The sequence below is a fragment of the Condylura cristata genome, unplaced genomic scaffold, assembly GCF_000260355.1.
Source record: "Condylura cristata isolate star-nosed mole 26May11 unplaced genomic scaffold, ConCri1.0 scaffold00019, whole genome shotgun sequence".
Lineage (NCBI taxonomy): Eukaryota > Metazoa > Chordata > Mammalia > Eulipotyphla > Talpidae > Condylura > Condylura cristata.
In genome coordinates this window covers 9,779,201-9,795,810 of record NW_004567120.1, presented here as the reverse complement: position 1 = coordinate 9,795,810, position 16,610 = coordinate 9,779,201, and positions in this window count along the sequence as shown.

The window sequence follows — 16,610 nt, the reverse complement described above, 5'->3', positions numbered from 1 at the left end:
GCCAAATTTCATTCTTGTTTGTGACTGAATGCTATTCCAGTTTAATTTAGTACCACTTAACTGTGTTCAGTTAATGATAGATTGCACATATGTTGGTGGCTTACCATAGAGCCTAGGTGTGTAGTGAACTATACCATATAGGATTATGAATTTATCCTCTAAGATGTTCCTATGATGAACTCACCTAATGATGCATTTCTTAGAATATATCCTTGTTGTTAAGAAATGCATGTCTGTATGATAAAATTTCATTATCCATCATCCAACCATGGTCCCTTAGGTTGGTTCAATGTCTTTGTAACTGTAAAGAAAGCTGCAGTGAACACAGGTGTAGGTGGTGGGATAAATGAATGGAAGTACTATGATCATATAGTACATCATGTCAAAGATTATTTTCTTGACTAACCTTTAGTCACATATTTTTGATCTCCTTTCTCAACTAAGCTTCAATTTGGCCTATGAGCACTACATAAACTGAAAATGATCTCATATTCACCCTAAAATAAAATAATGAAATACTAGCATAATTTTTTCAAAGCTCAAGGCAATACCCTTAGTATGATAAACCTAACTCTCTCAAGTTCCTGCCTGAGACAGCCTAGTGTTAGACCTCTTGATTTAACTTTACATACATTTATTTTTTAAAAAATCTTAAAATTGCAAAGTTTTTCTGTCCCTTTAGGATGTGTATGTATCGCCTACTATCCAGGAGTATACTGGTCTCTTGTGACTGTAGAAACTATGGTAAGTGCCAGCTGGCAAACACAGATGACTTTAACATATTAATATTGACCAAAAGTAATGTGCTTTTATAATTTTTAACTTGCTGACAGATTGAATACTTCTCTCATGCTCCCTTCCTGCTTCTTTCATTTTTTGAAATGTCCAGTTTCCTCAGTAAATATCAAAACTGAGCTTAGCTTACACTGGGGTCTCTTTCTGACATAAGTGGTATTATCAAATAAAATGGACCTTTACCACTTTTCAGTCATGTCTGGCCTTTTTTTTTTTTTTTTTACTTTGATAATCAGAGATCATTTAACCCCGTAGTCAATTCTCAAAATACTAAATCAAAAGAGGGTTGTGTGCTGACTCAGACTGAGGGTGAAGCAAAGTTAAGGGCCTGGGGAAAGGAGAAAAGCTTAACTACAATTTGATCCAGTCAAATTAATAGGCACTTTGTTTCAACTGATCAGTAGGAAAGCAACTAATCATTTATGAAAGAAAGAATGGGAATTTGGAGGGTCTCTGTGTTGTTGTAGGCAAACATTTAGGGTGAAGGATAGGCCTCCTTAAACTGTCCAGAGCAGGTTTTCTCAAGATGTGTCACTTTGACATATGGATTTCTTCCAAGGTAAAGTCAATCAAAGTCCTGAAGACTCAAGAGAAACTTTTTCCACTCCCTTAGCTACCTAGAAGAATGAAGATTGGGGTCTATTTCCCAGATTTAGGGTTACCTTCAAAAATTTTTCTATTAGAAAAATCTACCTACATGGAAGGGCAAACAACTAATTACAGAACAGTGGATCATTTTGTCATGTGGTTCACGCTTTCCTCTTCATGTGAGTCCTCCTCCCTCCTTGAAGTCTCAGGTCCCTGTCTCAGTCTTAAACTCAGAATAAATATCTTTGTTTTACCCCAATTTACTTTGAAATCTACTTCCATGTATATTCATATTAGTAAGTAGTTAAATATTTTATCTTCCACTAATCAGTCTGATGTTCAGTTGTTACACCAGCCTGAGAAGAACCCAAAGCAGCAGAGGAAAGTTTCCTCTCTGCTCCAATAGCAATATATGTAAGTCATGTAGGAAGGGGGGTCATTAGCAAAATAAGACAATTTGGGGAACACAAAACAGTAGGAGACTTTCTTAATTTTCCAAGACTACAGGGCCTAGGTTAAATTCGCCATTGTCAGTAGGAATGTTACAGGACACTTATCTTTGTATGGGAGTTAGAAAAACATGACCCAGTCCAGTGATGATAAAAGTTACTTGTTGAATGATTGGTTGGAAAAGTCAGATAAATGGTGCTTGGGTAGAAAATATTAGGCTGTGATGATATAGATTAATGTCTGTGTGAGAAATTTCAAGTTTAGCCTCCTTGTAACAAAGAAAGTAAAAAAAAAAAAAAGAAAGAAAGAAAGAAAGAAAGAAAGAAAAGCCAATGTAATATAGTGAGGATGCTGAATTTCACTAGAGCCTGGTAATCCTGGAAAATAGGGAAGGTGAAACAATTCCCCAACCTCTGTTTTCCAGCAAATGGCTTATAACAAAGAAGCCCTCTTTCCTATGTGACACAGATAAGACTCACTGAGCCTCTTATTTACTTATGACACAATCAGACATGGAGCCTCCAAGTTCCCATTTTTGCTTCAGTGGAAACACAGTAGTTACTAACCAAAATTTGGTTAAGATTCTATCTTTTCTCCAGGTCTGACCCATCCCAGCTTGAGTTGATATATCACTTCTTAGCCTTATGAAAATGTGTAGATCTAAAGAGAAAATAGTTTCTGATTTACTGATATCCCAAGTGCCAACCTTTCATCCCACTTCCCCTATCTCATTCTTTCCAGCTGTTTACTCCTGTTCAACAGAAGAACACTTTTTGCCTAGCTTTTGAGTCTTCCAAGTCTTATGGTTACAGTGTTCTCCTTATTGCAACATTTTCTTTCTCCCCAGCAATAATACATTTGGAAAAAATCTTTCCTTATTAAGCTCAGATGTGGTTTAATTGGACAGTGTCTAGAGAGATTGACCTGGGAAAGATCACAGTGTCTTGCTCTCCCAAAGCAATCGATTACAGAAGATACGGATGAGATTGGACTTGCATTATGAAAAATATTTCAGGTCTAAGGGAGAAAGATGAATTTCTGCCTTGATCACTTGTGCAGTTGATAGCCTTTTTTTTTTTTTTAACCTAAAACTACTTTGTGCCAGAATCTCACACAAGCTCTTTAAAACAGATCTGTCTTTTTCAAACCCTCTCTCCTTTAACCATCCTTTTAATCTATTATGTGCCCAACACTCTGGTAGGTACTGGTGATAAAACACAAAAGATAGATAAGGTCTTAGGCTTTAGTGGATTTATAGTCTAGTGATGACGGGAAACCAAATTTATAGTGAGTGCCTTATGAGCTTTATTTTTGTTAGTTACTGCTATTACTTGGCTGGGTAATAAGTATATATCATCATCCTTACTTTATGGTTCTAAACTCATTAAGTTACTTGATCAGTCAAAGAGCTAGTGAGGGCACGTGTCTGATCATACAAGCCATACTCTTGACTCCTAATAATCTCCTACAAAATGAGTCCACAGGGCTGCACAATTTACAGATTTTAAGTCTACCAACTTCCTCATTCTTTGCACGCTACCATCAATCCCTTGGCACCAATTCAATGTCCCTTTCTAAAGCTGGCTGCCCACTTCCTACGTGGAGTTTAGGTTTTGTTGGGACAAATAGGAAATCTGCCCCCAAATCTCTGGGTTCTTCTCATGGTGGTCACAGGTTAGTAGGAAAAATAACAAATTTAATTGGAAACTTAATAGAGAATATACATGAATGTAGATTCTGAAGTTAATGGGGCAAGGAGATTGAGGTTCAAGAAAGGAGAAAGGGGATCAAATGAAAAAGGCTGGGTGACTCACATGGCAAAGTGCACAGATATTTTCATACCCTGGCCACTACCAGTGCCCCTATCGGCCCTGGAGTAGATACAAAGATATAAACCTCACTTACCTCACTAAATATAATTTAGGGGGAAAAAAAACCAAAAAACAAAACATAGTTAGGCAAAACTACATTTTCACAACCAATCACTAAACATTAATGATGTCTTAAAAAAAAAAGGACCGGATGCACTGAAATTAGGTGTTTGCTCTGCCATACAGGTAAATTTCTCCGGCACACATGTTATTTCTGATAAAAATCTTACTTTTGGATAATTACCCCCTGTTTTCATTCTGAACATTGGTAAGATCTGTTCTTCAGGATACATAAATAGGTATAAACAGAAGAGAGTGTAGATGAGTATTCAGCAGCACACAGCTACAGACCGTCGAGGCTCAGAATCCAGGCCGGCATGGAGGAGACCCCGTGCAGAACACCCTGCAGCAACGAGGACCTGTGTCCCTTGCTGTTGTACTCACTCCCTGACCCCCACCCACCCTGCCTTTCGCTCTGTTACACCTACCCCACTGAAGGGACACCAGCTGCAGAGGCTGGTTCACATCCATGGGCCTGCCCTGAGGTCAGGGCATGTGAGGTCTTTGCAAACTCCATGTTTTCTCTTCTTACATTCGGCATCTGGATTTTAAAATGATCCAGTCAGAGGTTTAGGATTGAAAATGGCAGTGCCACAGTTCTGGCTCACTAAGAGTGTCTGTAAAAAAGCTGAGAGACCAAACATGTGTTTACTACAGTGAAAAAGAAAGTAACCTTTCTGATGATAACATAATTGAGATCTGTGCCTGCAAACCTGCCTTATCTTTTAACTACATCAACATGATCTAAAAGGGAGTCTTCTTGCCCACTGGACAGCCCTTTGGTTGTAAAAAAAGATTTAAAAGGAAAGACCGACAGCACTGAGGCAGCAGCATTAGGGACCTTTTCTGAGTTTGGGATGTCCCTGGCAATAGGGCTTCTCTTAAGTCAGCACGCAGTGTGCTCTGGAAGTTGACTTGTCCTCCATATCAAAGGCCACAATGCACTCCATTCACAGTATTGTCTTTTGAATTGTTTCTTTAATTTTGAGGTTTAGTGTGTGTGTTCCCACCCTTGTTTTTCCATTTGAGCTCCTCTGTGAGACCCACTGTACTTCTAAGAGACAAATGACACATAAACACTAGTGGTGTACAACCATGAACTATAACGCAGGGCAAAGGTGCTAAATTGTTCTAATTAGGGGCCTCTGTGGTGGCACGGGGGTTAAAGACACAGGCTATCAGGCTACTTACTGGCAGGCACTGCAGCAGGGATTCTATCCTGATCCTGGGTGGGCCAGGGAGCTGACACACATGGTGTGGCAGACATCTCCTGTCTCGTCTGCTGCATACCTCAGCAGGATGTTTCAGTACATTTGCCTATTCTGCTCCCCACTCTGTCTGTGGTGAATACTCTTACCCCCACACCTCTGGCCTGTACCCCAGTACTTGTATGCATACATAAATAGATCTTTTTTTTTAAAGATTTATTTATTTGTGCATACAGAACTGGGGTACAGGCCAGAGGCGCAGGGGCGGTGAGAGGATTCAACAGAGACAGGGTGGGGAGCAGAACAGGCAGATCGACGAAGTACACTGCTGAGGGGAGCAGCGGGCGGGTCAGGAGAGGTCTGCCGCACCATTTGGTCACCTCCGCGGCAGGCGGGAATCGAACTCATGCGGAAGTAGCTTTTGACTTTTAGTGCTGTGCTTTAACCTGCTGCACCACCAGGGAGGGCATAAATATATCTTTAAAAAATAAATAAATAGGTCTAATTATAGGAACAAAGAGAGTCATTTTGACTCTGGGAATTTGAGGAAGATGTATTGTTTCAGGTGACATCTAGGCTGCTTTTGCAAGAGGTATAAGATAGAAATAGTCAATCATCTACCAGTGCTGGTGGAAGGTCTGAGGAGGAGTAGACAGACCAATGCTGCACTATTTCAGGGCAGTGTGAAAAAAGGGTACCAAGGTAGAAAGTTTCTACCAAGGTAGAAAGCCTTTATGGTGAGTTGGGAGTGTTGTGCTGGTTGCTGGCAAATACTTGCAGAACTCACAAATAAGTCAAGTTCTTTTACTTCCTTTATGGAGCTATGAAGATCAAATTATTTTGATATTTACGATGGAAATGACTGTTTAACATTCCTTGAGTTTGAACATAAGGTTGCAACCTAGCTACTACTGGCAAGCTAGTATTTTTTATGTACACGTTAACCAGAGATTAAATTGATTAATTTATAATGAGATATGTAACTATCAACTATCCCGATACTTGTGTTCACTGAGCAATACACTCAATCCCCACAGGCACATTATGCACAGAAAATTGCTTGAGGAACATGGAGTCTGAGCAAGGGGAGTCTGGCAAATGTTCCTACTAGCCAGCATCATGCGGCTATGACAGCCTAATGCATCTATTAGCTCCATTAGAAGTTACCTGGATGATTAAGTACAAATACATATCATATCATTCCTGTAACAAGAATTCCGAACAGTTTCTTTCTTTCTAAATTAGTAAATCCAAACTCCATACCTAATTTTAAAGCCCTTATTAATCAAATGCCATCTTAGTTGAATTTATTCCCCATTAGGATACAAAACGTACAATATAACATAGCCACTTTGATGTGACCATTTTAACAGAGTCATTTTGATATTAAGACCTTTTGATGCTGCTGCCTGTGCAAGATTACTTTAACATAGACATAGTTGACAGATTCTAAAACACAAACTATTAAACTGTCAGCTTTTTTAAAAATGACAAATATAGAATGTAACACCTGTGACCCCCCAACCTATTCCTAATGCTCTCCCTGATCCACTTAAGTAATTCTATTCTATGTTCCACATGCCTTGTTTAGTAAATGGCCAGTATTTGTTAAGTGAATTAATGAATGACTATTAGCTAGTCATTAATTTGTTCTGTACAGTTGCTCTTGTTCTTTATCATTTCATAGCAAAGGGACTTTCACTTAACTTGGACCTTATTATTAGTGGTCTTTTAATGTGTTTTTTGCTTCTTGCCCTGTTTAGATGTCTTGTGGTCATTTTCCCCCATTATTATTTTTTGAGATATAATTGACATACAATGCTGTAAGTTTACGTTGTACAGCCCAATCATTTTACATACTTAAATCATTAAATGAGTACCACAGTAAGTTTTGCTAACATACATCATCTCATGTAGCTAGAGAGAGATGACAGATGATAGATAATAGATGATAGATGATAGATAGATAAATAGACTCTTAAATTTTATATATACCATACAGGGGTGTGAAATATAATCATATATTACATTCCCAGTACTTATTTTCTTATAAGTGGATGTTTGTATCTTTTTACCACCGTTATCCAATTTCCCCTTCCCACACCCCTAACTCTGACAACCACAAGTCTTACCTATTTTCCTTTTTTTTATTTCTTAGATTCCACATAAAATGAAGATCATATAATATTTGTCTTTTCTTTTTTTAAAAAAAATATTTATTTATGCATACAGAACTGGGTACAGGTCAGACATGTAGGGGGTGAGAGGATTCCCCACAGTGGGGAGCAGAAAAGGTAGACTGACCGAAATACACTGCTGAAGGAAGCAGCAGGAGGGTCAGGAGAGGTCTGCCACACTATGTGTCACCCCTCCTGGCAGGGGATCAAACTCATGCTCCAGTGCTTGTGACAGACTCATGGTGCTGTGCTTTAAGCCATTGTGCCACCAGGGAGGGCCCTTATAGTATTTGTCTTACTCTGACATTTTCAGATAGCATAATGCCGTGAAGGTTCACCCATGCTTTTGAAAATGCAGATGCTACATACACAGTTATGTGTCACAATGGGATCATGAAACAATTTTATCACTCTGTGAATGCCATTAACATGTACTTTCACAAACCTAGATGTTAATAGGTGTGGGGTATGACAAACCTAAAATATATGTAGGGATCACCATCTTGTTTGAAGTCCATCACTGACCAAAATGCCATTATGTGGCACATGACTGTATATACTACAAATTTTATGGGTTCATTTGCCAATGGAAATTATATTGTTTCTGTGTCTTAGTTTTTGCAAATAATGCTGCAATGAATATGGAGGTGCAGATATGTAATTAACATGGCTTTTCATTTCCTTTGAATGCATTCCAAGCAATAGAATTGCTGGATCACATCGTGGTTCTATTTAATTTTTTTGAATAATCTCCATACAGTTTTCCACATTGTTGTACCATTTTATAATTCCCAAAACAGTGTACAAGATAATCCTTTTCTCCACATCCTTGACCAGCAATTCCTATCTTTTCTTTTTGGTGAAAATCATTTCAATAGATGTGAGATAATATCTCATTAAGGCTTGGATTTGCATTTTCTTATTGATTAGTGAATATGACCATCATTTCATGTACACATTGGCCATTTATGTATCTTCTTTGGAAAAATGCCTGTATAAATCCTGTATCCTTTTTTAAACTGGATTATCTTTGATTTTTCTATAGAACTATGTGAACTTTTTATAAATGTTTAAATAGTAACTCTTATCAGATATATGATTTGTAAGTAATTTTCCCATTCTCTAGATTGTATTTTCATTTTACTGAGCATTTCTTCTGCTGTGCACAAACATTTTAGTTTGATGCAATCTTACTTGTTAATTTTTTAATTTGAAGTTTATGCTTTAAATGTCATATTAGAAAAAGTTACTATCAAGACCCATGTCAAAGAGCTTTTTCCCTATGTTTTCTTCTAGGAGTTTTAAGTCTTACATTCAAGTTTGTAATTCATTTCAGGTTAAGTTTTGTGAATGATGCAAGATAGGGTTTAGTTTCATTCTTTACATGTAACTATCCAATATTCCATTGTAAAATGCTAGTTGAATGCATTGATTTATGTTTGGGCTCTGAGTTCTGCACCATTAATATAAATATGTCTATGTCTGTTTATATGATAATATCATAGTTTTGATAATAATAGTTTAAAATTAGAAGCATGATGTCTCTAAATTTGTAATTCTTTCTCAGGATTTATTTGGCTATTTAAACTATTTTGTAGCCCCATATAAATGTCTGAATTTTTTTTTAACTTCTGTAAAGAATGCCATTGGTACTTTGATAGCTATTGTATTAAAAACACAGGTGGGTTTTTGTAATGTTTGCATTATAACACTATTAACTCTTACAATCCATGAACATAGAATACCTTGCCATTTATTTGTATTTTCAAATACTAGCATCAATATTTTGTATTTTTCTTTTTTTATTATTATTTTGTATATTTTTTAGATTTTTCTTCATTTTATGCATTTTCCCATTTCAGCTGTAATCCCCATGGGTTTCCCACCACCAATTGAACCATGTGCCATCACCATAGTCCCATGCACTCTTCACCTCCCTCTCCCCACCACCCAGGTTTTATCCCATTCTTCTTTCCAACCCCATAAAATGTATCTGGTTTATAGTTGTTCATTGTTTTCATTTTTACTTTATTACAGCTGCTTTCTCTTTTTCCCCTTGATCTCTTATGTTCTTGCTCTGAGAGATGTGATCTGGTATTTTCTTTTTTCTCTCTTGCTTATCTCACTAAGCATGATAGCTTCCAGCTCCATCCATGTTGCTGCAAAAGGCATGAGCTTACCATTTTTGATTCTGAGTAATATTCCATTGTGTACATGTACCCCATCTTCTTAATCCAGTCATCTATTTTTGGGCATTTGAGTTGATTCCATGTAAATAGAGCAGCAAAAAACATGGGTGCAGGTGTGCATTTGAATTGATGTTTACTTTGCGTAGATGCCTAGGAGTGGGATTGCTGGGTCATATGGAAGCTTTATTTTTAGCATTTTGAGAAACCTCAAAACAGCTTTCCATACTGGTTGGACCAGTTTGCATTCCCACCAGCAGTATAGGAAAGTTCTTTTTTCTCCACATCCTCGCCAACATTTGTTTTCCTAGTTGTTTTAATATGTGCCAGTCTCACTGGTGTGAGATGTTATCTCATTGTGGTTTTAATTTGCATTTCCATTATTACAAGTGATGCTGAACATTTTTTCATATGCCTGTTCACCATCTGCATTTCTCTTTGGAGAAGTGTCTTTTTAGTTCTTCTGCCCATTTTTTGATGGGACTGTTCATTTTATTTTTGTTGAATTTAATCAGCTCTTTGCATATCTTTGTGATCAGTCCTTTGTCATTAGTATTGTGTGCAAGTATTTTCTCCCAATCAGTGGGGTGTCTCTATTTTGTGTAGTGCTTCTCCTATTGTACAGAAGCTCTTTAAAATTGATGTAGTCCCAGCTGTTTATCCTTTCCTTCACTATCCTTGCTTTGGGTGATGTATCTTTAAATATGTTATTGAGGTGTATGTCATACAGTGTTTTGCCTACCTTTTCTTTGAGATATTTTATGGATTTGGGTCCTATGTCTAGTTCTTTAATCCATTTTGAGTTGTTGTTTGTACATGGTGTGAGGTAGTAGTCTACCTTCATCCTTCATTTTTTTTTTTTTTGCACACAGCAGTTATCCCTGCATTGTTCGTTGAACAAACTTTCTTTGTTATATTGCATAGTCTTTGCTCCTTTGTAAAAAAAATTGGCTTATATCTGCATTTTCTATTCAAATCCATCGGTCTATATGTCTGTTCTTTTCCAGTAACATGCAGTTTTGATTATTATGGCTTTTCAGTATAGCTTGAAGTCTGGGATTTTGATGCCTCTGGTCTCTTTCGTTTTAGTCAGGAGAATTTTAGCTATTCAAGGTTCTTGTCATTCCACATAAATTTCATCACTATTTGTTATATTTCTTTGAAGAATGTCATTGAGATTTTTACTGGAATAGTATGTATCACTTTTGGTAGGATGGCCATTTTAATGATGTTATTTCTTTGGATCCATGAGCAGGGGATGTCTTTCCATTACTTTGTGTCTCTTGTATTTCTTTTATCAGTGTTTTATAGCTTTCTTTGTATAGGTCTTCTACCTCTTTTGTTAGGTTTATTCCCAAGGGGATTTTTTTTTTAAATTTCCAATTATCATTGGTTGCTTGTGTATAGGAAGGCTACTGACTTTTGTGTGTTGATTTTATAACCTGAAACCTTGCTAAACTGGTTAATATATATTGTAGTTTCCAGACTAAAAACCTTTCACCTCTTCGCCTAAATTTATTAATATGTTATTTTTGATGCTATAATAAATGGAATCATATTTATGTCTTTTCAGATAATTTATTGCTAGTTATAGAAATGCTATTGATTTTTGTAACCTGAAACATTTTTTTTAAAGATTTATTTATTCATTCATACAGAGCTGGGGTACAGGGGCAGTGAGAGGATTCACCACAGTCAGAGTGGGTAGCAGAACAGGCTTCTCTGGGGCTGGGATTGAACTCACACCCAAGTGGCTTCAGCCAGCTATGTACTGCTTTTTAACCTGCTGCGCCACCAGGGAGGGCCTGTAACCTGCAACTTTACTAAATTTATTGATTGTGGTGAAAATTTTTGGTGGTCTCTCTCTATATAAATTCATGTCATGTGCAAAGAGAAACAATTTAACTTCTCCTGTGCCAATATTAAGGCTTTTAGTTTCTCTTTATTCTCCTGGTTAGAACTTTTAGTATTATGTTTAATACAGTGGTAAGAGTGGACATGTGTCTTTTTACTGATCTTACAGAAAAAGGGTTCAACCATGGAGCTTGTTATTAATTGTGGGCTCATATTATATGCTTAAATGTTGACATGCTTTCCTTTTATATCCAATTTGTTAAGAGGTTTCATCATGAAAGGATGGTGAATTTTGTCAAATTGTTTTTCTGTATATATTGAGATAATCATATTTTTTTCACTCTATTAATATGGCATGTCATATTAATTTATTACTTATATACCCAGGGACTGAGACCAAGGATGGTTGCAGGTGGTGCCCCTCCCTGGGGGGTTGCTGTGAAGACAAAACAGCCTCAGTGATAATGTTAAAAAATACCAATTTTGAGGAGGGGCTTCCTTGGAGAGGAAACAGAAGTGACTGGAGCAAAAAAGAGAAGTGGAGGGAAAAGGAAGAAGGTTTTTTGTGGGGGCTCTAGGATTCAAGGTTTGATTTCCAGGTTTAGAGCTGCTTCAGCATTTTGGGGGCCAGTGGATTTGGGCCCTGGTACCAGGCTGGTCTTGGAGAAGGCTGCTGCGGACCTCTGAAGGTGAAGGCTAGAGGAAGAGGCATTGCAAGTAGCTGAGCTACTGAACAGCTTCCTGGTTTGGACACAGCCTGGCTGAGCTGCATGAGTGAGGCCTCATGTCAGGTCATTTTGGTGGCTGTGGCTGTTGTCTTGAGTGACCCTCATCTGGTGCTGTGCTGGAGCTTCCTGCAGCTCTGGGAAAGTCTCCTGTCTTGTCTTCTATTGTCTAAAGAGTTGCAATCTGTCCTGGAGTCTGGCTGCCATGTGCCCCAGGTTTGCAGAGGCAGACAGACACCATCTTAGACACTTCACCAGTTGTTCAGAGAGGAGCTACACATCCTCAGTGGCAGAAAGATGCCATCAAAATGGTCTTTGTGCAAGACAGTGCTGGACATGACTTTGGGTAAAGTAAACGGACATTATTGGCCTCAGTAACTCTTTTATCCCATTTATTAAATAAATTGCTTTGTTGTTTCCTGAATCTCAATTTGTTCTTTTTCTAGGGCCTTGGGATATAGGTTGTTTATTTCTTATATTTGTTTCTTAATTTAAATTTTTATTGATAATGTATATTCCAAATTGAACAGTTTTTCCTGAAAACCCTGTTTCAGTGCTGCCACTTAAATTTATTCCAAGATATTTAATTTTCCCTTTAATTTCTTCATTCACACATTGTTCAGTTATTTTAAATCCCTATGTATGTAGTCTAGTAAATAATTCTTCACATGGGCTGATTTCCAGCAGAAAAAAATATATACAGATATACACACGACTCTTCTGGGCATTACTCAGAGTATTCACCTCTCTTTTGTAGCAATACAAATATGTAAAATATGTCAATACTGGGGCTTTCCCTGGTGGTACAGCGGGTTAACACACAGCACTAAGAAGCTAAGGCCACTTCAGATGAGTTCAATCCCTGCCCCAGAGGTGACCCACATGGTGCAGCAGACATCTCCTGTCTTGCCCACTGCTCCCCTCAGCAGTGTAGTTTGTTGATCTGCCTGTTCTGTTCCCCACTCTGTCTCTGTTGAATCCTCAAACTGCCCCTGCACCTCTGGCCTGTACCCCAGTTCTGTATGCATAAATATATCTTTTAAAAAATATGTCAATACTTAGCATATATTGTTCCTAGCATGAATTAATATAATGATAGCACCCAAAAGATAATTCACTGTGAGGCAGCTCTGCGTTTTATTCTTTTTGATGAGGCTGTATTGTGTATCGGAGGCAAATGGTTTTGAAGAAGATCATCAGTAGCTTACTACTTGCTACATCTAACACAATTATTTCACTACATACCCTCCTTTGACCTAACAAAGTATTTGAAACTTTCATATGTATCTCCTGAATTTCAAGTTCTACTAGTTTTCCTTAATTTTCTATTTTATCACCTTCTATTCTCCAACCCACTCTTTTCATAATAATAACCTCAAGGTTGTCAAAAGCACCTCAAACTCACGTCAAAAATTAAATTCATGATCTCAATAACTCCTTAAGCTAGAGCTAGTCAATAGTCTTTAACCCAGAGAATGTTATCACTCTTTCTCTAGTTTTGCAACTCAGAAAACTGGGAGCAATTTTTCACTTCTCTCTATTTCACTTTTATATATAATCTACTATCAGATTCTGGAAATTATACTTCCTAAATGTCCATTTTTCTCTATTTTTCATTACTATCCTACTTCACTATATCATTATCTATTGCCTGTAGTAGCCTCTTAACTGGTCTCCTTGAATCGAATATTGCCCTTTACAAACCATTCTTTAAATTACTGCCAAATTGTTATTAAAAAAGAAAAAAGATTGATCATGTTACTACTCTATTGCAAACCCTTCAAATATCTCTCATTGCTTTTAAAATAAATACCAAAATCATGAATATAACTAGAAAAGCCATCCATGGTGTGGATTTTGTCTCACTGTCTAACTTTATCCCAGGTCATTCTTTCTTGGTTTTACCAGCTTTCTTGAATATGAAGATTTATATATTTGATCACCTTTGGAAAATCCATAATCATTATTGCTTTGCATACTGTTTCTCTCTATATTGATTATTTCCTGATAAGATTATTTTTTTAATATTTATTTATGTATGCATACAGAACTGAGGTACAGGGCAGAGGTGCAGGGATGGTGAGAGGATTCACCAGAGACAGAGTGGGGAGCAGAACAGGTTGACCGATGAAGTACACTGATGAGGGGAGCAGAAGGAGGGTCAGGAGAGGTCTGCCGTGCCATGTGGGTCACCTCCCGTGGTGGGATCGAACTCATGCTGAAGTGGCTTTAGATTCTTGGTGCTGCGCTTTAACCCTCTGCACCACCAAGGAGGGCCCCCTGATACTATGGGCAGTCTCAGACTATCCATCATCTCTTATTGTCTTTGTCTTTTAAGGCTGTGTTCCGAGTTATTATATTTCATCTGGGTCTGTTTACTAGTGTTGTTGACTCTGTTCATGAGAGTTGGTGTACTGGTATGTTTTGTAATTTTGAATTGTGAATTTGTGTTCAATAGTTTCTTTTGTTTTTTGTTTTTTTTTTATGTGGCAACCTTTGGGTATATCCTGGAGACATTTGTTATTTGTGGTTGCTTCTGACAGCTTCCTTTGCAGTGTCATCAGAATGGGGTCACTGGCTATATTAATATATCAGTTTTGGTATTTCTCAAAAAGGCAGGTGTAGAAAACTCATTTGAAGGAAGGTACGTGGTAATTAATTTTCAAGAAGGAAAATTCAAGAGGATTTGGGCTTTATAAGAGGGCTTTTCCAGGTCTATATTTTAGTTGTCTCTTTAAGACAACAAAAGGTAGTATAGATGCTTTAAATTTTACTAATTCAAAATATAATTCATTATCTTTTCCGACAGGTATTTTTCTATGTCCTATTTCACAAAAATCTGCATAGTTATCAACACTGGAGCCACAGAATTGACTTTTACGTTTACTTTTCTTTCTAAGTAGATACAGTCACTAAATCTTGTCATCCCTAACTCTTGATCACATTTGTCCTTTCTTGATAACTTTTTCATTCTCAGTTTTTTATTTTCTTTTAAGTATTTCAATAGTTTTCATTTCCCACCTAGTCACCTACAGAGTGATTCTTCATGTTTTCTAAAATATAGATTTGATAATATAATCCATAAACTCAAAAAATTTCAATGACAAAATGGAAATTAAAAAAAAAAAAACAAAACACTTCAATGTTCCCCATTCTATAGAATAAAACTGGAGCTTCTTAACATGGCACAAGGAGATCCTAACAATCTGTCTAGACCTATTTTTCTATTTCCATTACATTCATCAATTCTATCCTCTAGCAATAATGCTGTTAACATATTCTTAAACATGTTAGATTTTTGCATAACTCCATGCTTGTGTTTATTTACAATGCATTCACAATGCCTTTCCTGTCCATTTTCCTGAGATGGAAATTTCACACAGAGCTTTCTAGTTTCATTTCAAGGACAGAAATTTTCTGTTAAGGCTTTTCTATTTCCTAACATTCTTGTTTTCCATATTCTTTTCCTGGGAAATTTACTTCCTCTCTACTTTGTTTTCTTACAGCATCTTTTTTTTTTTTCTTTCTACATACTTTGGAAGAAAATATAACCAGATTATAGGTCCATAACCAAAAAGAGCTAAGAGTTCCGACATGTTGGGACATGTTCTGATGAACACACTCAAATATATTCTATTTGCTGAGATGTCTTCAGAAAAATTACTTCAGCTGTGTCCACTGTTGGTATTCAAATATATATAGACATGTCAAAATCATTTACAGATCAGTCAATGAAAAACTTGTTTGGAAGAAAGAATAAAGAGTCTACACAAGAAAATTTATCTTAAAAATTAAGAAGGTATAATTAATATATCTTACTGATATAGAATAGTTTACAAAGGGAAATGGAGTTTTTTAATTCAAATCTTTAGGTAGCTAGAGTTATAGTATCAGAAAATAAAAGCAGTGAGTTAATCAAGTTAATTGAAGTACATTTTAATATTGGTAATGATTTATGATACACCCATCATCCTCACTTTATAACAGTGATTATACAGAGATTTATTTTCTTCACCTGACTTCAGAGATATTACTCTTTATTTTTCATCAACATTCTTAATTGCTTCTTTTTTGTGCCTTTTGTTGGATCTCTCTCCTCTCTAGTTGTCTAACAATTGTAGTTTTCCAAATTTCAATTCTAAGATCTCTTAACTTCTCTTTTATTTATATTTGTGTCTTAAGTGATATCATTCCAGATCATGGCTTTAAAATGTTATCTCTATATGTTAAATTTTAAAAGCTTATACCGGTCTTGACCTCTACAATTAACTCCAGACTCAATCTAATTTTCTCCTCAACATCTCTGCTTAGGTGTATAACAGACCACTCAAACAAAGCTTATCCTCAACTGAATTCTTGATTTTCAGCATACTCTAACCAACTTGGCCCACAGAACTCTCCATCTCAGTTAATGCTAACTCCTCCTTTCTTATTGCTTGAGAAAAATTCCTTTTTGTCCAACTGATTTTCCCTTACAATTCACATTATACATATCAGCAAATTCTTTCAGCTTTATATGAAAAATAATCTAAAATCCAGTAGCTATTGTTTTCTCTACTTCTACCACCCTACTCTTAGCTTATCATCAAACTTACCTTTCTAAGTAAGATCTCAGTTCCCACCCTGAACATATTCCAACACATCACACAAAAGACAGAGTAAATAAAGACTGAGGCAAGATGGTGAACTAGCCAAA